Genomic DNA, 25,949 nt, shown 5'->3' on the forward strand with positions numbered 1-25,949 from the left:
ACATCCAGACTAAAATATACCAATTAAAATATTTAGGGAAATGAAGAGTGGTGTATGATTTTTAATATAGGGTAACAAAAATTTGAATGCAATAAAAAGGCAAAGTGATATAGTCCTGATTGCAATTAGCACATTAATGCAATTTCTGTTTCTAGCCTGGGAAAATATGTCAGCTCTCTTTACTTAAATGAATGGAACATGGCACTGCTTGTAGTCTTGCTGTGACTTATTCAGTCTACACACTAGCTCCATTCATGATGGCAGTACCCTTCTTTTCCTTTCAGAGCTGGAAAGGTGCTGGCGAAGCTCGCCTGGTGTGCCAAAATGACCTGGAATTGGAGGTAAAGCCACCACCTGGGTGGGTGGGTTGGGCCTGGTTACAATAACCAGCAGCCCATCTGGGTCCATATGAGAGAGACTGGAAGGGGCGCAGCAGGCCATTGGTTTCTGTATGAAAACACACATTTTCACATTCTCCTTCTCCCAAGTCATCATTAGCAAGGAGGAAAGTCTGTTTCTTCCTTTAAAATGAGGGTCCATTATATTCTGTAGCTTTTCTCCCTATATATGATGTTCCTTTTAACTGAATAGTACCAGATTTGAGTGATTTGCCACTGGTCTTATTCTCTTCTCTACCTCCAAACAGCTCTTGAGAGGGGCCATATCACTGGGAGGTAAGTGGTGACGGCATGGAGGCTGTAACGATGGTTACAGTTCTTCTGTACATTGTGGCAGTCAGAGCTGATCCAAACTGACAATAAGTCAAAAAATAATTATTGAGTACTTGTCCAAGTCCCTGCAGAGATATATATTAATGAGTAATTCTTCAGTCCCTCTTTTATGTGCTAGGGATGCATTCAAGACCCGCAGTGGATGCCTGAAGCTGTGGATAGTACTGAACTCTTACATGTTTTTTCTTATAAATACATACCTGTGATAAAGTTTAGTTTATAAATTAGGCACAGGAAGAGATGAACAACAATGGCTAATAATAAAATAGAACAATTACAACAATATAGTGTAATAAAAGTTATGTCAGCGTGGTCTCTCTCTCTCTCTTAAAATACCTTATTGTACTGTATTCATCTATTTTTGGGCCATGGTTGACCATGGGTAACTGAAACCTAGAAAAGCAAAACCTCAGATAAGTGGGGACTACTGTATAGAAAATGGTAATATGAGACAGATTGCTCTAAGCCCTAAGAGAGATACAAATCAGGCTAACGGGAACAATAGAGGTTAATTCTGATGTGGTGTTGGGAGACAGGAGTACATATCGGAAGACAAGAGTTGAAACGAAAATGTGGAAATGTATGGGGAGGATTCTTCACTTCATTCGTTTGGCTAAATTCTGGGGCAGCATTGGCTTTACATATAGGCCAGGGGTCCACAAACTCAGATGCCCATAGGAGCCAGACAAGCCCCATATATATGTGAATCTGTCCAGGTGTGAAGCAATCGGGAGTGTTGGAACCTGTGAGAGAAGGAGGGGCACGCCCCCACAGAAAGATCTTCAATTTCATGTTAAAAATTCAAACAATTCATGCTGTTGTCTGCAGATCTTCTCCGTCCTACAAAGACTTCCCTGTGCCTCTACATTCAGACTCAACTCCTCCACCCCAGAGAGAGACCCAAGCTTCCTCTCAAACGCACAATCATATTTCCATAACTAACAGAATCTTCTAGGGCTGATCCTCCCAGAAATATGAGCGAGCAGGCCTTAAAGACAAGTACACATCTCCACTGTGGGAGATGGGATTCTTTAAAGGGCAGTTTAATCAGCTTTCGCAGGGCGTTCTATCACACGTGGGCCAAGAGCCTAGCGCTGGAGGAGCTGGTAGAGCTGGCTGAGTCTCCTGTGATTTTTCCAGGACTGCCCCCAGTCGGAGGGGGAGGAGGAGAGCTTCAACCAGAGCAGCTGTTTCATAGGTTGAGCTCCTGAGTAAAATCTTGTCTGAACAGGGAAAGGCCTCTGAGCATAGTTATGACACAGATGGGGAAACTCCATCCCTGCTCTTCAGATGGGGGCTTGGGTGGACGCCCTGCCTGGGCTTTCCTGACCGTGTTCCGCACGGAGCTTTTCCCCTTTGGCACACAGTGTATCCATCCCATCCCCCTCCCATTCCAATAAATACAAGGCCTTAGATGTAGCTGCTCAATAAGGACAACTTAGTAAAGTCACATCAGTCCTGATTAAATTCACAGCTTGCTGTAGAATTTTCCGGAATTGAAGAATGACAATCGCGGACTTCAATGTGCCCCACAAGTAGCAAATAGGATTAAAGAGAAAATAATAAATTCATACATAGTGAAGCTAAAGAACACAAAAGGGAAAAAAATCTTACAAAAAAATTAAATTAGAATTGAATCCCTGCCTAAAATATCTGCATTCTCTCCTTTAATCCTTTCGACAATAAGCAAACCTATCAACTTATATTAAAAATATAGAGGCTTTATATTAAATCAGAATGTTGTAAATTCTGCGGGCAAACAGGAATACTTTGGAATTCTCTCCCCATCCTTTTTTTACTACTAGTGATTTTAGACATTTGCAAATAGTCTTTTTTGGTTGTTGTTCCTTCCTTTGGTTTAACTCAGTGATTCTCAAACTCTGGCATGCATCGCAGTACTTTGTATAGGGCTGGACCTCCACCACCCAACCATGTATACAGGGGGAGTTTTGAGTACATGAGATTCTCACCTGATAACCAATTAGATGTTTCAGCCACTACCTCCCCTCCCCCCCCCCCAACACACAGAGGAGGCTGACTGTGGTGAACTCAATTGTGTTTGCTCTCCTTATGTTTTACACTTTCTCTTCATATCAAATAGGTATTCAGACTTGTTCTTCCTTGCTTAAGGCAATAAAGGAGAAAGCCTAGAGAAAGCTTCTTTAGGCTGGAGAAGAAGAGACTGCCCTGTTGCTCCTGTGAGCTGTGGGAGCCAGGAACCACTCCATAAGTGTACCCCTCAGAAGGGAGGAGGCTGTGTGTACTCCAAGGGAGGCTAGACCCTAAGGGTGGGTTTTCTCACCTCCTAGAGATCCCTGGCATCCCACATGTGGCCTGAAATAGCAGAGATGAGATCTAAGTGGGCCATGTAGACTGCGACAATTGCTACTTCAGCACTAACCAGTGTAGACAGATGACAAAATACTGGAGTAGTCTTCCCTCAACATTGCATAAGACCCTGTACTCTGTAAGACCCAGACTTTTGCAGAATCCTGGTGCGTGGGGGTGTGAGAGCAGCCCAAGCATGGCTGGATTAAATTTCCTGCCAGCTTGGTGGGCTGGTTACTCAGAATCCAAATTTAATTTGATGTAAGGAAATCTAAAAATTTTATGTTTCTTGAACACATGAATTTATAGACTGAGATTTACACCTATTTCAAATGTTGAATGCCTTGCTAATGGGAAAGATTTGCTGACAGCTACAAGGAATCTATCTCTGCCAGCTTGGGATGGATATGTCCCATGAAAATACATTTCTGAAAGGTGAGCTCATGTCAGCAGTGGGAAGCCGTAAAGGTTGAACTATACCAGTAGTTCGGTTTCTCAGTTTTTCCAAGGCCTTGTTGTGGATCATTTAGCTAGTGCCCTGATCTATCCTTGCCAATACTTTTGAGGGTTAAAAAAACAAACATCAAAGTGCACACATTGAAAAACAAACCAACAAACAGCTTCACTCTTAAAAATCACTTTATTAGGCTCAAGATGAGCTCCTGCGTGCAAAGCTCTCAACAGCTAGAAACTGTGGGGCAGGCAGCCGCCTACTTCCCATCCAAGTCATGGTGCTTAGGGTTCAACTTGAATGGCTAATTACTGGTCACCTCACCTTCTTGTCAAAGCCAAAAGATTATACTTAATGCACAACTTAAGCCGTCCCCTGGACCTCACTTGTTTGGGCTGGCAATCACGTTTTCTGTTCCCCTCCCCACTTACCTTAAGTTTTAGTAATTGCCCTCTGGGCTCAAAAGAGCATCCCACTAAGCCATTGAAATGTTGAAAAGCTCCCTGACATGGGACATGTTTATCTGCACTCAGAAAAAGAGCCGGGACAAATATGTGCGGCTTTGGTACATGACAGGATGCAGATTTCTTGTGAGCAATTTCTTAACTTTCAGCTTAGTAATAACTATAATCAACGCAGTGCCTTTAGAGTTGGTTAGAAGTGTTGTTACACAGTAACTAGAAACTTTAAAGATGGTAAATAAATCATAATGGTGATATTTTCCACAGTATAAACATAATGCCCAGTATCCCTTTGGGCTTTGCAAAATGCAGGAACACTTGCTCAATCCATCTTTCTAGGAATAAAGAAGAGAAAGCCCTTATTCCAGCTCTTCTCTAGCCCTTCCTGCTGTGGGATTTCTAGTAGAAGGACTTGCTCAACTCTGGGTAGCTTTTTCAAGGTTGCATCCAATGATCTACTACCAACTAACAGGTCACCCCTCCAACGGATGAGAGACTCAAACTGTGCATTTTGGGATGACTTTAAAACACTGACACCAGCGGGATGTAGGTGTAGTCATCAAAATGGAGCCAGGTAGATATTATCAATAAAAAAACAAAAGTCTTTCAACTCCAATAGGCCTAATATTGAGCCTCACAACCCAGTCTTGAGCAATGAGAGCCTGGATAAGTAAATAACTTAAGAGATAAATATATGTGTAAGCCTCACCTGTAGGGTGAGCATTATAATGACTTTGGGACTCACCATATTCTTTTCTGTGTCAAGTTCCTATGCAATTCATTCTTACTGCCTTGCTAATTCTTATTCATGCTTACTAGCTCATTGTAAATATGATTTTTCTCCAAAAACTTTCCTGCTATGATCTCCCATATATGTTAGCCCCCACTGCATGGTCTTCCTCTCAAAACACCTCATCCTATTTCTTCACAACACGTAAGAGGATTGTAACTAAATCATTTTCTCTGTAATTTGTCTCCATTGTTGGAATTTAAGATCCAGAGGGGCAAGGAGTGTTTCTTTTGCTTACTGTGGTATCCCAAGCTCCTTGTACACAGCCTTACTCATAGCAGATGTTCAGTAAATAGTTGTTGAATGAATGGATGGTTGCTCTGTCTGTTGAGGTTGGTGTAAGGATTGTGAGGCAATGCCTTTAACAGAATCTGCACATAGAAGCAGTCACATCAATCCATTTTAGCTTTATTCCTCCTTTCTTTCACTGGTGTTTGACAGATGTATTCCTTTCCCCATTTTCTTCCACAAACTCCAGATTTTTTATTTCCTGGCAAAGAATAATAATTTTAGAGCTGGGGGTATAGGAGGATTATCACTTTATGGATCCTCATGTTAGGGACACAATAGTCGAAGTCATAAGAGAAATTGTTAATTGTCAGGGTCACATAATCTATGTGATGGTGATGGTGATGGTGGCGGTGGCCCATCTGGAGTGGCCACTACAAGGATGCCAGCTACAGCGAGGGAGGTGCAGCCAGAGCTGTGCACTCTGCAGCACCAGCAGGGGCCGGAAGCAGGTGGTGCCAACAGGAGCCCTGCACCCTATCAAGTTGGTGGGATGGGAGCCTGTGCTCCCGGGTGCAGATGCAGCTGCCCAGCCACCCAGCTACAGCTCCAGACCCAGGCATCCCTTTGCTCTCAGGATCCCAGGAAGCCCCCTACCTCTGCAGACTTGGAAGTGCCTGCTCCTGTTCCCTGGCCTTGTCCTGCTCCCGGAGCCCACTTCAGTGCAGAGCAAAGTTGTAGCTAAGCCTGGGTGCTGTTGCAACCTGGTCAGGTTGCACATGCTTGGAGCAGCGCTGACACACCAGTCCCCTCTCCAACTGCCTTGGCTTCCTCCAGGCTTTAGGCACTGACAAGTGTGAGAGGGAGGCCAGGGTACTGAGGGTGGCTTGGTGCAGGCCTGCAGGTGCCCTTTGATGTGGACAGCCTGGGCGCTGTGGATGGCACGTTGATGGTGGTGGGGGGCAGACAGGTTCCTAGGTGGGAAGGGGTGTGTCCCTAGTGAAAACCCACCTTCAAGCCAGGAATGCTCTGGAGGCTGGGCTGCCAGTTCCAGGTGGAGTCCATGACCCAGAGTGAGAACTCATGGTGTTTTTTCAGGCCCACCCATGGCTTCCCATGGACCAATCAGCATGCACTTCCTCCATTTTGAGCCCATAAAAACCCCAGACTCAGCCAGACTGAGACACTCACTGGGACAACCTGCCTGTGAATAGAGGCTACCCACTTTGGGTCTCCTGAGAGCTGTTCTGCAGCTCAGTAAAGCTCCTCTCTGCCTGGCTCACCCTCCAGTTATCCACATAACCTCATTCTTCCTGGATGTGGGACAAGAACTTGGGACCCACTGAACGATGGGAGTGAAAGGAGCTGTAACATGTTCCTGGCTGGCTCACTGAGCTGCAGGCAGTGACACACTCCCAGACTGTGGAAGTGAAGCATCGCAACCCTTCTTGGGGCCCAGACCCCAGGATTCCCTGAGCCAGAGCTGTTGTAACACTACAGCCCTCCCATGCTTTACTTGCACCCAGAAGCCACCCCATGAGATGGGAAGCAGCAGTGGGGACAGGCCAGTCCAAGAGCTGTGGGCCTGAGTGGGGCAGTGGGACTAACACAGCTGTAACACAAATAGGCTGAAACATATCCACCACTCTGTGCACACCCCTACTCACTGCACTGCGGGCAACAAGAAGGAGAGAAGAGTTGAAGCCCTTCTGGAAGCCCAGACCTTGGGGCTTCCCGAGCCTGAGCTGTGACACACTGTAACACCCTCTTTGGGGTTCTGTAGTTCCTGGCATCTCCAAGCTTTCAGGTGCCACTGCATTCCCCTTGTCCATCCAGACCCTGGTGCCTGCAGTGGCAGTCACTTGGGGCATGCAGCCTCACATGAAGCCAGTGCCTGTGCTGGCACCTGGAGCTTCCCACTCTGCTGCAGCAGCTGGTGTGCCTGGCTGTGCACAGCAGCGAGACCCTGCCCCTGCTGATGCATTCACACACCCCCTGCCACTCTGTGCCTGGCTTGTCCTTAGCAAGTATGGGATCTGGGCCAGTAGCACGGTCCGAGCACAGCCTGCTGGGCTGTGTGAGTGAGACAAGCCCAGCAGGAGTAAAGCAAAACCCAAGCAGAGGCACTGCTGGCCATAGAGGTTTCTGGCTGGTGAAATGACACCCTAAGCATTCTGTGACAATGGTGCATTTGGCGCAAGGTCTCTAGCTTCTGCTTCTTCGTCTATAGCTCTAGCCTTTGTATTGCACTCAGTATATACTATAGTTTTTTTTTTTCTTAATCACCAACATTTGCTAAAACTTTTGCCTAACCAGAGCATTCAACAGGTTACCTGAAATGCTAACCTTATAAGAGTCTGACCTGGCTGAGACTGTTTTTATTTTTTGGGACAGGGTCTCACTCTGTTGCCCAGGCTGGAGTATAGTGGTATGATCATGGCTCACTATAACTTTGACCTTCCAGGCTCAAGTGATTCTCTTGTCTCAGCCCCCTGAGTAGCTGGGGCCACAGGTGCATGCCACCACACCTGGCTAATTTTTGTATTTTTTATAGAGATGGAGTTTTGTCTGGCTGAGACCATTAATGAGAAAAACATTTCCTACCAAAATTCAGCATACATTAACAATTTGCAAGTAAAATAACCTAAGAAATTTGCCTTCAACCTGAAAAAAGGGCAGATTTCATTTGCCATAGGCAAGGCAACTGGAATAAAATGTTAAATTTTTAATTTTTTTTTAAATCCAAAGAGATATTAGGTGTTTTCTTCTTTTGTTGTGTGATTTGTCAGAATTCATACTGTAAGACTTTCAAATTAGTTCACTGCATGATTCAATGCTAAAAGTGGTCAAAATTGTAGATTTTTTTTTGTTCCAATACCCTTGATCTTTGACAATTTATAGATAATTTGGAAGAAGTGAAAACTGGCTGTGAAGATTAGATTATTTTATCCAGTTAGAGGGCTGAGTAGCAGAAAGTTGTTGGAGGTCTTTATCAAATTCAGATCAAAGACTTCTGGGAATTAATGAGTATCTTGAGAGAAACAATCTGTTAGACCCCTCAGAGACGCAAGATTGTCTTTTTTGGCAGACACGTATTCATCTGAGCACATTGAATGAGAGCATTGCTCATTTGTTCAAGAGTGTACAGGTATATGATATTCATACTACACATATGGGTTGAAGGATGATGACAAATCCAAGTTGGACTTATATTCCATTGTGACCTGGCCTGGACTTAATGGAATCAGAAACTCTGAAGAAGTGCAGAACTGTCTGAAACAATGAAATCACCCTTTCAGAGGCAATTCACTCATTCGGATGCTATGAATCATGCTTCAAGCCTCTTTGCTTGCTTTTGATGCTTAAATAAGGAAAGTTCCTGAATGATCAAGTATCTATTGTAACTGTGGCACTCAGCTGCTCAATCTTTGGGCAGTGTTTGCATTTGCATGGCTCTGTGACAAAACGTTCTATTTAATTCACACTGAGACCCATCATCAACAATATAAGCTCAGGAGCAGAATATACCCATTATTCTCAAAAAGATGAATTTTGCTAAATAGTGATATTTTCCCTGACTTCATCAACAAGAATTGGCTAGCCCTGGGCCAAAAATTGCACGTTTTTATGTGAAGAAATTCAGGTAATGTACCTTTATGAGTCGCTTTAAGATTATTTATAAAATTCATTAAAAATAGCTTTTGTCATATGACTACAAAAGTAATAATTCTAAAAATTAGGAAAATATAAAAAAGCACAAAGAAAAAATATCCACCACCTTAGTATACAGTCATATACTATAATAACTTTGCATATATTTCCTATGTTTCTATACTTCCATAAATATACATGTGTGAGAATTTATATATGTATGTATGTATTATGAATATATATGAAGGGACATCAAAATGTTCATGGAAGATGCATATTATGAAAAAACTATGCATGAATTTCAATTTTTTGCACCAAAATAAACTCATACTACTTGTTATAACATGGCTGAAACAGGATCTAGTTTGAGGCACTAAGAAAGCTTAGACATAAGTTTGTAAAGAGCCCCTATCAGAGCAACATGAATTCTGCTAAAATTGAAACAAGAACAAACATCAAATTTAGGGTGAAGCTGGGGTTGAAGAATGGTGAAATCACTGATGCTTTATGAAAAGTTTATGAGGACAATGCCCCCCCAGATTAGCAGTTTACAAATGGATAACTTATTTTAAGAAGGATGAGATGATGTTGAAGATGAAGCCTTCAGCGGCAGACCATCCACATCAATTTGTGAGGAAAAAATTTATCTTGTTTGTGCCCTAATTGAAGAGGACTGATGATTAACAGCAGAAACAATAGCCAACACCATAGACATCTCAGTTCAGCTTACACAATTTTGACTGAAAAATTAAAGTTGAGAATATTTTCCACTTAATGGGTGCCAAAACCACTGTGCCCAGATCAACTGTAGAAAGGGCACACCTTTCAATGGGAATTGTAAGCAAGTGGGATCAAGATCCTGAAACACTTCTTTGAAGAATTATAAAAGAAGGTGAAACATAGCCTTACCAGTATGATTCTGAAGACAAAGCACAATCAAAGCAATGGTTACCAAGAGGTGGAAGCGACCCATTCACAGCAAAAGTGGACCAGTCAAGAGCAGAGTTCATGGCAACAGTTTTGTGGGATGCTCAAGGTATTTTGCTGTTGACTTTTGGGAGAGCCAAAGAATGATAACATCTGCCTATTATAGACTGTTTTGAGCACTTTAGTCAAACAAGGTTTTAGCAGAAAAATGTCTAGGAAAGCTTCACCAGAGTCCCTCTCCACCATGACAATGTTTCTACTCATTCCTCTCATCAAACAAGGGCAATTTTGTGAGAATTTTGATGAGAAATCACAACATATTCACCTTACAGTCCTGATTTGGCTTCTTCTGAATTGTTTTTCTTTAATAATCTTAAAAAAATCTGTAAAGGGCACCCATTTTACTTCAGTTAGTAATGTAAAAAAAGACTGCACTGACACAGTTAAGTACCCTCAGTTTTTTAGCGATGGACTGAATGGCTGGTACCATGACTTACAAAAATGCCTTGAATTTGATGGAGCTTGTATTGAGAAATAAAGTTTATATTTTTTATTTATCTTTTAATTCCCTTTTTCTGTGAACTTTTTGAAGTCTCATTATGCACGTATGTGTGTTTGTGTTAAAATGATACAACATATTGTTTTGTAAACTTGTACTTTATTATATAATATTAATAATAATGGTGATGATAAATACTATTACTGTGTGCCAGGAACTAGGCTAAGCACTTTATAGAAACTATCTCACTTAATATTTACAGTAACCCTGCGTGATACTATTGTCACCCTCATTTTACATGTGAGGAAACTGACACTTAGTGAGGTTAATTAACTGTCTGAAATCATAGAGGTAGCAACTGGTGAAGCCAGAACTGGAAATGATATCACATTTCAAAACCTGTCTCTTAACCATTATGTAATACCACTTGCCTTCTCAAGACATTAAATATTCTTCTATTGTCTTTTAATGTGTATATATTATATCATAATATTGATGAAACGATTGCTATTATTAATATATGATAGTTCCAATTTCTAGTAGTATAAATAACAGTGTGATGAGCATCCTTTTAGATAAATGTTTGCCTATAACTTTGGTTAGTTTCTCCTGAATACCGACCTAGATAGAAGGATTTGAGTAGCTTATTTGGGAGTGATCCAGGAAACATCAGTAAGGTAATAAGAAAGAGAAAGGAAGAAAGTCCTTGGAGGATTTGTTAATGAGCAAGCCACCACCATGGGCAACTGAGGCCCCATTCCATTATCACCCCTGGGAGTCTGTTCTGCACTCACAGTTGTCCCCATTGAGGGCGAGGAATCCTTAACTTCTATCATTGGTTGAGGACTGCTTCCAGGGCTGTTAACCCTTTGACTTCCAGCCAGCCTAATTTGTGATTTAGCACACTTCCTTATCCAGAAAGGATCCCAGGCAGAAGTTGCCAGTGCTGGCAGTTGGAAACTACATTGCATGCATACACAGGATAAGGAGGGACACTGACAACCTCTGCTACAGCCTATGTCCTTGATGCTTTCTTTCTGGATAAATTTAGGTTAGATACAAATCTCAGATATAATAACTTTTGATTGCCAAATTGACCCACAGAAAGGTTGTTAGCAGTTTATACATACTTTCCATATTATGACAGTGCTGGGGTTTGCTATGTTTAGATACTCATTGTGTATAAAAATGTATTTCTTTTTGTATTTTCTTGATCAGTGTTGCAGTCAAACTTTAAAATATAAATATATACTTATTAGTAAAATTAGCTTGTGTGTGTGTGTGTTGCCTTTCGTTTATTTTGATTATTTTTTCCTGTTGGAGTGTTCATCCTTTTAATTTACTGTTTTTTAATGTGTTGCAAAAAATTTTTTCCTGGTTTATTCTTTAGCTTTTAATTTTTATAATTTCATTAACATGGAAGAGTTTTAACCTCTTATATACCTTCATCAGTTTCTTTCATAAACTTGGATTGTTCATGCATTTTTTTTTTACTTTAAAAATGTTTAAAACCTCTGGTAAATATGTCTGGTATTTAATTTACAGTTTGAGGTAAGGATCAAATAGGTAATCTAGGCCGGGCGCGGTGGCTCACTCCTGTAAGCCCAGCACTTTGGGAGGCCGAGGCGGGCGGATCACGAGGTCAGGAGATCGAGATCATCCTGGCTAACATGGTGAAACCCTGTCTCTACTAAAAATACAGAAAATTGGCCAGGTATGATGGTAGGCACCTGTAGTCCCAGCTACTCAGGAGGCTGAGGCAGAAGAATGGTGTGAACCCGGGAGGCGGAGCTTGCAGTGAGCCGAGATTGTGCCACTGCGTTCCAGCCTGGGCGACAGAGCAAGACTCTGTCTCAAAAAAAAAAAAAAAAAAAAAAAATAGGTATTCTCTCTTTCTCATAATGATTTGAAATGGCATCATTTACTTAATTCTTATGAAACGGATCAATCTATTGAAAGCAAAAACTGAGGGACCTCTTGATTGATTGACTTGTATTTCTTATATTTTCTGGCATCCGTACTTGGAATAGCAAAAGGCAGTATGCCATAGTAACTGCTATTTTAAAAATTTTAAATTGTTGATATTCATATTAATTTATGATTATATGGCTTACTATTGCAAAATCCTGGCTACCTATACCGTATACCCACCATTGCTTATATTCTTGGCATGGATGTACAAAAAAATCTGCATGATTGTTCTCTAATTTCTTGCATTTTTTTAACATTCCAGCCTACAAGTCACACTCATAACGTCATCTAGAAAGAAAACATTATTTTGAATTTTTATTGTAAACATAACTTGAACATGATTTTTAAATTACCTTGTCCACAAGAGGCAGCACTCTATTCAGCAGGATACATTATTTGGTCATAAAGTAAAATTCTAAAAATTGTTACATGTTGAATCAGCCATCAGGGACTCCTTATGTTTCCACAAATGCAATTATCAGTAGCATAAGAATGGAAATTGCCTGTAAGTGTTCAAGCTTCAACAATCTGCCTTTTCTGATGGTGTAGTTACATGGGAGAAGTGAGCCAGAGCTGGGGTGCACAGCACAATACACAGCCTGCTACTTAGCTATCGGGCTCCCTGATTTAACATGCACCTGTCATAGATTACATTTACCGTTTTCCAAGTGGTGCCCTTCAAGCTGAGTCCATGTGGTGTCATCCCACTGTGTTAAAATGTCAAGGGGTTGCTTATCACAAATGCCTGAGAAAATTTGTTGTTCTAAGAAAAGAAGCCTCACAATGGCCTCCTGTCAATACTGTGTCGATGGAATAAATCTCCAGAAAGCGTTCCAATATCTTTCTGTAATCAGTTGAATTGTGACCCACTCCCAATTCCTATGTCAAGGTCCTAAACCTGAGTATGCAGATGGCATCTTTGCAGAAGTAATCCATTTAAAATGAGGTCATTAGAGTAGACCTTAACCCAATGTCACAGGTGTTCTTAAAAAGGGGGAAATTTGAACACAGGCAACACATAGAGGGAAGATAATGTGAAGAGATGTCATTATATACAAGCCAAGGAACACCTGATGATTGCAAAGTGAGGAGAGGGGCCTGTGACAGAGCCTTTCCTAGTGCTTTTAGAGTGACCATGGCTCTGTGGACACCTTAATCTTAGACTTCTAGACTCAAGAACTGTGAGACAATACATTTCTATTGTTTAAGCCATTTGGTGTATGGTGCTTTGTGATGATGGCAGCCCTAGCAAACTAATATACTTTCCTTGCCTATTTTACATTTTTTGTACTCTCAAAGCATTCTGCCTACATTTCTAGAAGAGATTTATCACACTTTTTGAACTTTAGTCTTTCCTAATTGTTGATGAATGGGTAATATGGATATGGGGAAAATTCCAAGTATAGAATAGCACAAAAACAGACTTAGGGTGAAAACAGAGTCTCCTCAGCTGGTTGCCTAGTGCACTCTACCCCACCCCTCCAAGCTCCCTTCCAAGAGGCAACCACTGTGACCTGTATCTTATATTCTTAGTTTCATGATCATCTCCAATTTAGGTTTTTATTTCGTTTCATCGGCCATATGCCCCTTGGGGAAAGGGACCATTCATTCATTCTGTGTAATCTCAGCTCTCCATAAATGTGACTTTACAGAACTGTTTTCTGGGTAGATTCAGGCAGATGGATGCATAAAATTCAAGCTAGGTTTAAGGCTCCAATTCCTGGTAAAATCCAAACACTCCTGTTATTTAGTCATTTACACCTTTGTGGGTCGAGTGGGACCTGAGAGAATATTTTGCTTGGGGGTAGAGCAAGGAGACAGTAAGGAACCTGGGCAAAGTTGGGGAGATTAAGTGGAAAGAAAGTCATCAAACAGGAAGTAAAAACTTTGTTGATCTGACTTCTCCTTTGCTGTTCTTATAGTTCCCTAGTAATTGACTTTGAATAGGAGTAACCTAGCTCCTGTTTGTTAATCTGAGAGGCGCCTAGTATCCTGGTTATGAGTTTCGATTTGGGGGCCAGACTTCCTGTGTTTGTAATACTAGTTCTACTGTTAGTTAGTTACGTGACATTGAACAAGTACTTCCACCTCTCTGTAATGAAGTTCTTCAACTGGGAAATGAAGAAGACAAATAGTGTCTTCTTCTTATAGTTGTTATAAGGATTAAGTGGGCTAAAGCTCTTAGAACCATGCCTGGCACATAGTAAATGCTGTGTTAGATGTGTTACTAATCACCTATAAATTGTCCCACTGGGGGTTTGTTAGTGTATCAATTAGAATGCTTTTCTGGCAGCAAGTTGAAGAAAACCAAACAAAGAGGAGCTCAAATAATAAAGATGTTCATTATTCACTCTAACAAGAACTCCAGAGGTTGGTATCAGGGTCGGTAATTCAGTGGCTGGTTGACAGCACCAAGGATGAAGGTTCCTTCTTTCTTTAGAACACCAAAGTTTGAGGGATGGGCACCCCAGCATGTTGGCTTTTGTCCTCAGTCTTCTCTCCTCAGGGTCAAGAATGTCTGTCACTCTTCCAGGAGTCACACATAGACATATTAACATTGAGAGAGGGAGTTAGAAAAGGGAGTATCCCCACCACCAGTCCCTTTGAAAGAACAAGTAGAGTGTTCCCAGAAATTGCCAGAAGTTTTCTCATGTTTCATTGGCTAGAATTAGACCACATGTCCATGCTTAACCAATTATTGGATGTGCAATAAGAACCCCATGATCATGGCTGGGGCCACCTTCCATGAAAGATATGGCCATCCAGAGCAGGGCACACAAAATCAGGACTCTCTTAGCCTAGAAAAACAGCAGTAGATCAGCAACAGGTGTCTCCACCACACTTAGTTTGCCTTTTGATTTCTGGATGGAGTTGCTGAAATTTAAGTTTTCTTACTTGTTTATTCTGGTAAATTATTTTTGTTTTGTTTTGACTTAGTGTGTAACTTTGGCCTCAGATAAATTGTCATGGAAAGTAATACTCTTTGCCATTTCGTGTGTGTGTGTTTGAAAGAATGAGAGAGAGAGAGAGACTATTTTTGTGAGAGCCTATTTTTCTCTCCAGTTCCTCTAAGGAAACCACCATTCAATCTTCTTTACCCAGCTGTTCACATTTCCTAGGTAATCTCAACAGTGTTCATGGTCTCAACTACTGCCAATAAGCCAATGATTCTCCAATCTCGTTGTCCACTTCAGATCTCTTCTGAGCTTCAGATATGCATATTCACCTTCTTGATGGCAGTCTTTATTTGCCCATCCTATAGGAATCACAAAGAAGCCCAAAACTAAACGTTTTATCCTAAGTTGACATAACTAACCATCAAGGAGAATGGGGCCTTCTGGAGTTCACAGTGGAGTAGCTCCAGTTCACCTGGTCTTGTCTCTGATTGTATGTTTCTGACATGCTTAATTTCTCTGGATCTTGTCCTGTCAATTTGACCAACTTTTCCATTAACTGTCTCAATTTCCAACCCTACTTCTTTACTTTATGATCATCAAGTAAGCGGTTTCCTTTTGGACAATGCCTCTTGGGCTATGTCCTGACAAGAATGCATCTTGGCACAGTTGGAGCTCTCCAGCCTGCTATCTTGTCCCTTATGAAATTCTCATGGCCACTCTGGCAAGACATGGCCTTTCTTCAGGCCACGGCCAGCTCCTTTCCCCTATTTCAACAATGGAGGGTTACAAGTTTGTCATCATCACTTAATTCCTCACAATGGACAAGTGGTCTATCAAATGGGACTGGGGAACAGAAGCCTTGTAATTGGGATGACTCAAATACAATAGAAAGACACTTTAAAGTCTGCAGTGGCATGTACCTATAGTCCCATCTACTCGGGTGCTCTGGTGGGAGGATTGTTTGAGCCCAGGAGTTCAAGGCTGAAGTGCACCATGATTGTGCCTATAAATGAACACTGCATTGGGCAACACAGGGAGACCCTGTCTCTAAATAAAATAAAATTAAATTAAATTAAAAAGACATTTAAAGACACTGTATAATTGTGACTGTGCACTATGAACTGGAATTAAAGAAAACCATACCATCTCATGCTACCTTGAAAGCAAATTACAAAACTTTGAGAGACTACAAGGCTCTCTCAGGTCAGGGTAGAAGAGAGGGAGCTTGCACTCTTTTCTCAAGCTCACCAAGCTGCGACCAGATCCCTGGCATAGAGCCCCATCTAGGAAATGCCCCACATTCTTCAAATGGAAAAGTGGGAGTCACATTTCCTCCCAGTGAGTTCACTGGCCCCGAGGGCACCATGGCGGGATGAAGCCTTGTTTCGAGAAGAAGCTGGTTTTTCTGAGGCAGGCCCAATTAAGCCACCAGCTGTGATCAATTATCTAAAAAGCCAATCAGGTGCAGGCAGCTGGGTAGTGTGGGGGCTGGATTGGAATTTTCTAGAAAGTTAGCAGACTCTTGGCTGCCTAAAACTTCAATTTGATTTGTATTTATGAAGACCCTCTTAAAACACAGATGGATCTTATTGAATCTCCTGCATATGAGGGGTGTTAGGATACTGTGGAGGGAGCCAAGGTCAAGGTTTACTGTCTGATAAGTTATTAGAGACATATTAAAAAACCTTGGGTTTTCCTGTTCTATGTCTATATTTTTGTGGGGAGGGGTAGGGTGGGGAAGGGTTTCTATGGCCCAGGGACCTACACCTACTGTGCTTTTTCCTCATGCAGGAGAAAAATCTTCTCTTAGAAAAGGACTTCCGAATAATTTAGTTATTTTTATGCAAGTATCTCTAGGGTTATATAGACTTGAGCTTCGCAGTGCTTTTCAAACTGTTCCTCAGAACCACCTAAGTTTGATAGAGTTTCTACAGAGCCTGATTTGGGAGGAAAGGTGTGCCACAGTTGGGATTCTAACTGATCTTTCCTCTCAGGTATTAAAAAAAAGTTTTATTTTTAAAGTTCTAAGTTAAGGAAGTGAAGGCTTCATTTGGGATAGCAGCCAACAATTAGATATTTTGGAGGGATGAGAAACTTTCATGTAGCTCTGAAATTTACTGTACATGTATTGCTCACTACATGACGTCCTAACTAAGGTCATATTTAAGGTTACAGCTAGAGGAAAAGATTGTTCTGCCACCTGGTGCCAAAGAAGCTGTTAAGACTAAGATCTTGTGTTAGGAACTTCAATATAGGTTTCTCTAATTCTTCTTCCATAGAAGTTCTAGAGAAAAAAGTGAAATGCATAAGTCAAATGGTTAAGGAAGCAAATTAGACATCAAACTATTCTAAGAGCTTGATCTGAATTGTTTTTATAATTGAAGCAGCCTTATTCTATGTCATGAATGCTGTCTCTCATCACTGTTTGAATTTCAGAAAGCAGAAAAATACCATTGTAATGTTTCATGCTGTTAGGGCATTTGTACACTGGAACCCATTCATGTTTCCTGTTCTGTCTTATTAGTGGGCAAAGTCCATCATATATTACTGAGAGAGAAAAAATAGTTGTATCTTAAAATTAGATTTACTATATTGTGATTAATTACTTTTGTCACCAGGAAGCATACAGGAAGTAGAAAATTCAGCATCTTGTTATTGAGTTCATTTTCTGTGCCAGATACCATGCCTGGCATGGGGGGGATTAAAAAGTGGAGCCAGACTCAGTCCCTGCACAGTGGCCCATAATCCAATGGAAGAGAAAGGACTGAATATAATTCTAAGAAAATTGCAAGTGGGTATATGAGGTGGGGAAAGCTAAATAATGAATGTGGCTGGGGTAGGTTTTGAGATGAAGCAGTGGAGAAAGAGAACACTAACTTAAATAAATGAAAAGAGACTGACATCTTAGAGGTATACTGGTGAAATTTTGGAACACTAAAGATAAAACAATAATCCTAAACTTTTCTAGAGGAAAAAAAGAAAGGCAACTAGAAAGTCCAGGAAAAACTAAATGCTAGATAAGAAAATCAGTTCAACTATGAAGCAAACAAATGTATCAAGATTTTGTGTCACTGAGGGTTTAGTGCTTCATCCTTTAGATATGTGGGATTATATCTCCTTCTTTATAGGTCCAGGCACATTACTTGGCATTATGGTGAATAATCTTTACATTACCTTAATATTATTAGCACCGTTTATTGCTGTGACTATCAGAATGAACTAGGTTATGCTGCATATGACCTCAAGTCTTAGTGGTTTCCAACATCAAAAGCTGATTTCTTCCTCACACTAAATGCCCATTACAGGTCAGCTGAAGCCCAGATGTATGTTTTCCTAATTTGGGGCCCAGGCTTTCACTTGTATGTTGTCAGTCTCATGCCAGAGAAAAGAGACATGGTGACCCATGTCTCTCAACACTTCTGTCCAGGAATAGCAAACATCACTTTCACCCACATTTCATTGGCCAAGGTACGTCACATGGCTACTCTTGAATTCAATGTGGGGTGGTGTTTATAATCTTACAACAGGTGGCACCACAGAGGTAGAAACAAAAATATTTGGTGAAAGGTAATACAAACTCTCACAGTCCACCTTTCTGGTATTCAGCTATTCACATCCTCCTTTTCCCACAAGCTGAACATACTCACCCCTTCTCCAAGAAAGACAACCAGAAGTCCTGAACAGTAATTTGGACTTCACCTTTACTGCTAAGGAAAAGGCCAGTCAGTATCTTCAGGTGATAGGAGACAGTCTCTGTATCAGGTATGGATACAGCTTTTCTTGATCCGAAGCTTCAGAAAGAAAAGGAGAAGCCATCTGCCTCTCACATACCCAATATACAGTGATGGCACAGGGACAATGACCATAATAAACATGCCCATTTGGAAAGGTGAAAGGGGACTCACAACTGCCACCAGTCTCTGTTGATTCTGAAATCCCCCTAGGAGGATATTATCTCAGAGAGGGAAGGATTGCTTGATTAGGACATGGTTCTATTCCCTGGGCATAGCTCCCAGACATTTTCTCCCCTTAGCCCTTTGTTCTATCCTATGGGAAGTCTTACTTTTACATTATTGTCTTTGGCTACATCTCAAGAAAGAATTATAGAACATGATCTCCTTGGGGTCTAGAGAACTTTCTCCTCCTGCTTCAGCTCAAGCAGGAAGGATGGGGAAGAAGCAAGTGTCATTTTTTTGTTTGTTGTTTGCTTTTTTGAGACGGAGTCTTGCTCTGTCACCCAGGCTGGAGTGCAGTGGCACTATCTCCACTCACTGCAAGCTCCGCCTCCCGGGTTCATGCCATTCTCCTGCCTCAGCCTCCCATGTAGCTGGGACTACAGGCACCTGCCACTACACCCGGCTAATTTTTTTGTATTTTTAGTAGAGACGGGGTTTCACCATGTTAGCCAGGATGGTCTCGATCTCCTGACCTCGTGATCTGCCTGCCTCGGCCTCCCAAAGTGCTGGGCTTACAAGAGTGAGCCACCATGCCCCGCCACAAGTGTCGTTTTTTAAGTCTTAAACAATGTTTTAAAATTTAGGCTAGTAGTTCTATTGGTAGTACAATGCTTTAAAAAACTTAATTTCATATCTACTTGATTCTTATCAAAGAATTTCTATTCTGTTTTGAAATATGCCTCTCTAGACATGTTTAATTTCTAGTACCTTGCATCTATCAGACTTCCCAAGGAGACCAACACCCTTAATCTCTTCTCCCTGAGTCATTCTGTCCAATTAAAGGGATTTACTGAATGCTGTCTTACTAAGTTGAAAAGTTCCAATAAATGGCCTGCAGAAACTCCTTGATTTGATCCTTGCCATGAGGCTGAATTTTAGTAGAACTTTGTTTTTCAAAGACATATCCATATTCCTCCCACATAGAAGAAAACCAGAACATTTTATAATTAGGAACATAATCTGTCATAATTACTCTTAATTTTAGAGTCAACATATAGAAAAAGCACAGAAGACAACTACAGTTATACTGTAGAATTGGAGCACTAAAAACACTAACCATATGAAAAGATGAACATAGCTGACAAAGGTAGGAAGATAAAAAGTGGTGTGTGCAAACTACTTTCTTAAATAGAAATCTTGCCCCATAACTCTGGCTCATCAGGCTTTATCTTGTACTCATGGTGATTATATAACTTATCATCTGAACCAGGACACTCTTGAGAGTTGGTGCTATTAATAATTACTTCAGGAAATGGATAAAAACAGAGACTGTTCTATTCAAATCAGGATGTATAATTCCTTACCTGAACTGCCCACTCAGCACATGATCTCAATTACAGACATTGCTGGAATGGTGTGACTTCTCAGTTGTAGAAGACACTCCTCGTGTCTATCATAGTTTGGCAGCACATAAGTGAAGAGTTGCCAGTACAATTGTTTGCCAGGACCCATGGTTGAAACCACTTCTTTTTTTGACTATTGTTGCTGGCACCTAGATACCACTGCAACTCTACTAACTTTCCTTTTGGCTTTTATGACTAGGAGTCTGCGATTGTGGAATAATGAACTTCGAATGATGTGATTCTGGATGAGGACTTGGATCAAGAGAATCGCAAGTTAATTGTGCCAGAGAAGCTTTCATTCATTCAACAAATATTTATTAAGCATGTTTTACACGCCAGGAACTTTACAAGAAACTAGGGCTACTTGGTGACTTTACTCACCAGGAGTGGGTTCAGACTCCTGATGGATGAGCTCCAGGTCCTCCCTAACAAGACTGCAGACTTCCTGAGGGCACAGCCCACCCCTCATGCTTTGAGTTTCTCATATAACCCATCATAGCAAGTGGAAGATGCTTCAGAACGTTTGTCCCTATGAGATAGAATCATATTCTATTTAGCTTGGGACATGGCAGGTACTCAGTTGTTAAATAAAAAATAGTTATTGAGTAATTTATTTATTAAGTTCCATTCCCTTGGTGAAACAAAATCTGGTACTGCACTAAAAGTAAAACACTCAATTGTTTGAGGAAGTCCAGTTTAGTTCGTTTCAGAAGTATTTTTGCCAGAATACTGAAATTCTTTCATGAAGCAACACTATCTTGCTCTTCTCAGATTAGTGACCTTACAACATGAGATGAGGGTGAAGTATTTTTTTCTTTAAGGCATCTTTAGCACAGCCTTATTCAAAATGAAGCATATTCTGAGAGTTTCTCTTAGTCTTTTGAGATGTTGGTTGAAAATCCATCATGACTTCATTTGAAGTATTTATGAAATTGTCAGCTTGAGAAACACATCTGCTCATTTTTTTCACTGTGAAATTGCTTCACTTAACAGAGGGGTGCAAATTTGGCTGTCCTGTCACGATTTAAATGGCCTGCACCTCATTAGTGTTGCCAGCATTTATTTAATAAAATCAAATCAGAATAGCATTTAATTTAGTTTTAATAGGATAGTTAATGAAATATCAATTGATTATTAAAATGGAGAGTGCTGAGGTGTAACAGATATGTGAGATATAAATCTTGCTGCTATGTCATTAATTCAGAATTACATAAGCAATAAATGTCTAATTAGATTCTTAGTAGTGATGAGTTGTAAGCATTTATTGAGATTCGATAAGATTGATGTTATAGACTTGTGCTAAGGACCACAGCTTAATTAAGAAAAGAAGAACAAACCTTCGTTCCCATTTTCGCCAGTCTTTGCCATTTTCTATTTCATATAATATTAAGCTGGAGGAGTGGTGGCAGAGAGAGGGGTGTGTGATCCAAGTACAGTACCTCAGGTAATCCCACAGTGGCCAATAACAAGAGTACAGGGCTGATTATTCTCTGATGAGCTTGGATTTTGGGACTTTGGATAAGGAACTCACTGATATCTTTTCTTTTTTATTTTTCTTTTTTTGAGACAGAGTCTCATTCTGTCACCCAGGCTGGAGTGCAGTGGCGCAATCTCAGCTTACTGCACCTCCAACTCCTGAGTTCAAGTGATTCTCCTGCTGCAGCCTCCCAAGTAGCTGGGACCACAGGCATGCGCCACCACACCCGGCTAAGTTTTGTATTTTTAGTAGAGATGGGGTTTCACCATGTTGCCCAGGCTGGTCTCGAACTCCTGACCTCAGGTGAGTGACCTGCCTTGGCCTCTCAAAGTACTGGGATTACAGGCGTGAACCACTGTGCTCAGCCAGGGACTCACTGATTTCTAATTTCCTTTTCCTATAGAGAAGTTTGGAGATTCAGCACGACATGGCAATATAGTCAGACCATTTCAGTAGCACAAGGTGAAAAGTGGCCCAGAACTAAATGGAGGAGAACAGGTCACTTATGTACTGTGATTTTAGGAGTTCTTGCTACCCCCAAAATATCTCTCCTACTTCCCTCTCATATGGCTTGAAAATCATTCAATTATTCCTTTGAGCTCAAGGTATTATTACCTCTTGATTCCTGGATTATACAAGATAGCCATGAAGTCTGGAAACACAGGTAATTTTATAAGATAAAGGGATAATTGATATAAAAAAGACATGATATGTTCAATGATATTACATGATAACACTCATTGTGTTGTCCCTTGGTAAAAATACATAGCTCAATGTGCTGTGAAGAATTGCAAGTAATGCATTTCATTGATGCAGTATTTCATCATTCCCCATACATGTGTATGTGACATATTGCCTTATTTGTGTCTCTGATTTTCAGTGAAGAAACCTGCATCATTAGCATACCCCAGAAGAAGTAATCAAGTAGGTTCAATCTGTAAGAAATGATTTATCTGTGCTGCCAGATCTTATGGCCACTCTGTATTTTAAGCTAGTATCCGTCAGTTCTCTAATATCATTTGGAAAATTAATCGAACTATTTACTTGTCATATGTCATGGAGATACTTTGACTTTGGAATTAAACACATGATTTTGAGGTTTGTGTTTTGTTCCTAACTATATGGACTTCTGCAACTTACTTAACTTCTCTGGGCATAATGATACTGGGTCCATGGTGTTATTGGGGGAATTAAATGAGATTTAAATGAGATCAGGTATTAAAAATGCCCAGCACAATATCTCCTACATTTTTCCAGATAAAATAGATGTTGGTGACATTTCTTCTTCCCTGTTCTCTTCTACCCCTTTCCCTACCTCTTATCTTATTTCATTACCTTTAATGTACTAACATTGCCCACTCTCTTTTCTTTTGGAGGGGACAGATGGAATGCTGATTTTTAGATGGGTGTGTGGCTTAGTTGCTGGAAACCTGAGGCAGGAAGTGGAGAAAGGGCAAAGAACCATAAAAGGGAAGGTGGTAGAATACTAACAACATAATTTCTTGCTGCTCACATTTTTGCCACAGGCCAATCCTGGCCTAGCTCAGCATCAAAAGCAACCCCAGCTATAGCTGTCGCAGGAACCAGGTTGCTCTGTTAAAGAGGTTAAGTACCTTAGAGCAGCTCCTTTCTCTACTGGAGCTCCCCTGGGGCTAGGCCACTGCCTACCTCAGTTGTGTATTCCTAGACTAGGCAACTCTGAAAGGAGACATCCCAATCTGCATGGGTGTAAACTCTGGTTTCTGGCTTATAATTGTGCCTAACTAATTTATTCACTCAATTATTCATTTGCAAACATCCCCTGGAAGCGTCCCTTAGTTCCATGACCTCTGCAAATCTCTATGGATAGAAAGATGATTCAGAGAGGTTCACAGCTAAACATAGATACATGCTTGCAACGCATTTTTACACTTGGAAAACCTGTACCTGTTACAATAGGAACCTTCCAAAGAAAGGAAATCATTAGAAATCATTCAAATTTTTATCTGCAAGGTCAAGCAGTAAATAAGAAATTTGACTTTTTTCCTAGAAAACTCGATATCAGAAGCTATGGGCATATATTTCCCCTATTTATTGCTTTCCTTGTTAGTAAGACTTGGGTATAGGAATCTGACTACGGGAAAGGGTCTAATATTCCAGGCTCCTTTCTTTGCTGTTATTTTGGTGGTTTCCTCTGTTATTTATAATCTCCACCAAAAGTTAAATAAAAGAAGAAAGATTAATCAGGCAGGTTTTATTTTATTTCTTCTATCAACAAGCAACTATTTTCCAAGTCTCTTGTTATGCACTGAATATTGTTCTAAGCTCTGTAGGAGATAGAAAAAGACACAGGAAATATTCCTTGTCTTCATGGAGCTTTCTCAGTCCAGCTAGAGAAACAAAACTCACTTATTTGAAAAAATGGAAACCAATTGTGGACTAGACTTTGTGGTCTAGTTAATATGAGATCAGAGATGAAAAGAATCACAGTGCACTACATTCTCTGGGCAATAGATTGAAAGAAGGAAAAGAAAGAGGAAATAACTAAGTTCTAGGAGTATCCTATTCCTTTTTTGAAAATGTGATCATTCAATTAAGTTTCTGGGGCAAGTTTTATCCTCATTTTATCTGTGTAAAAACCAAGACACAGAAAGAACCTAGCCATATTTCTTTACCTCTCTACAGTCATATAGCAATTAGGTGTTGAAGTTGAATTTTATTCCAAGACTAGTTGATGTCAGGGTTCTTGCCCATAGATAATACTGAGGCACCAATGGGTCTTGAGCCAGGTCTTGCCAGATGATATACAGGTATAGAGGAAGACCTGGATACAGGAAGAAGCAAGCCCTTCAAGAAGCTCTGGCCATTTGGAAGCCAGTGAGGGGTCTAATGAGATCAAAGTGGGCTGGGGATAGTGGGAGACAATATTTTCCTTTAAATTAACTGTATTCTTTGGCATTTTTTTTCAGTAGAATGATTGATATTGAATGAATAATGTTTAAGCTAAGCAATAAAAAATAAGTTTGGAACTCTAATGATTTTTATGATAAAGATCTAAAATATAGTTATCTTCTTTCTATACTGTATTTGTGTACAGGAAAAATAAATACATTTCTATTGCTACTCAACTTGGAGCATACAGTACTATGCAGCATAGCTCAAGTGAGTAGTTTATTTGCATACTGTATTAGTCTGTTCTCATGCTGCTAATAAAGACATAACTGAGACTTGGTAACTTACAAAGGAAAGAGGTGTAATTGACTCACAGTTCCACATGGTTGGGGAGGCTTCACAATCATGACAGAAGGCAAAGGAGGAGCAAAGTCGCATCTTACATGGCGGCAGGCAAGAGGGCATGTGCAGGGGAACTCCCCTTTATAAAACCATCAGATCTCATGAGACTTATTCAGTATCATGAGAACAGCATGGGAAAAACCCACCCCCATGTTTCAATTACCTGCCACTTGGTCCCCATGACATGTGGGGATTATTACAATTCAAAGTGAGATTTGGGTGGGGACACTGAGCCAAACCATATCACATACTAACACCTGCAGTTTGGAATATTTTGTTACTTACGTGATTCATGAACAAACAGATGCTTTCTGTGATCTGTGGATCTTTGAAAGCAAAGGAGTATTTTGACAATCCACCATGACGATATATAAATCGTGAGCCTCCATACACCTACTGACCTCAAAATACATAAAACAAAATTTGAAAGAATCACAAAGAGAAACTAATTCAGAATCATAGTGAGAGATGTTAATATATTTCTCTCAGAAACTGGTAGATCAAGTAGAAAAAATAAACTAGTTAAAGTGTAGATTTGCATAGCATAACTTAAAAGCTTGATGTAGGCATGGAACCTTGTAGGCATGGAACCTTGTAGTCAAGAGTCCAAGATTGCATTCGTTTAAAGATCTAATTAAACACGTATAAAAACTGATCACACACTAGGGCAGGAGAAGAGGCAGAACAAATTCCAAAGATCTATTCGTATGAGCGATCTTATCTAATCACAGTGAAATAAATTAGAAACTACAAGAAAAAGACAATTGAAAACAACAACTCTTGTAATATTTTTGGGGCAATGGGGCGTATGTCTAAAAACCTTAATTGCTGGGCCAGGCACGGTGGCTCATGCCTGTAATCCCAGCACTTTGGGAGGCTGAAGAGGGCGGATCATGAGGTCAGGCGTTTGAGACCAGCCTGGCCAACATGGTGAAATCACCTCTCTACTAAAAATACAAAAATTAG

General features: G+C 40.6%; 1 long non-coding RNA gene across 1 annotated transcript; it reads left to right on the forward strand.

Moving 5' to 3' along the window:
• The first annotated feature begins 299 nt into the window (after positions 1–299).
• Positions 300–22,807, forward strand: LOC117974611 (uncharacterized). Its single transcript, XR_008619946.1, has 2 exons — positions 300–341; positions 20,433–22,807. It is a non-coding gene; the product is annotated as an uncharacterized LOC117974611 (long non-coding RNA).
• The last annotated feature ends 3,142 nt before the right edge of the window (positions 22,808–25,949 follow it).

Source organism: Pan paniscus, chromosome 8 (assembly GCF_029289425.2).
Source record: "Pan paniscus chromosome 8, NHGRI_mPanPan1-v2.0_pri, whole genome shotgun sequence".
Taxonomy (NCBI): domain Eukaryota; kingdom Metazoa; phylum Chordata; class Mammalia; order Primates; family Hominidae; genus Pan; species Pan paniscus.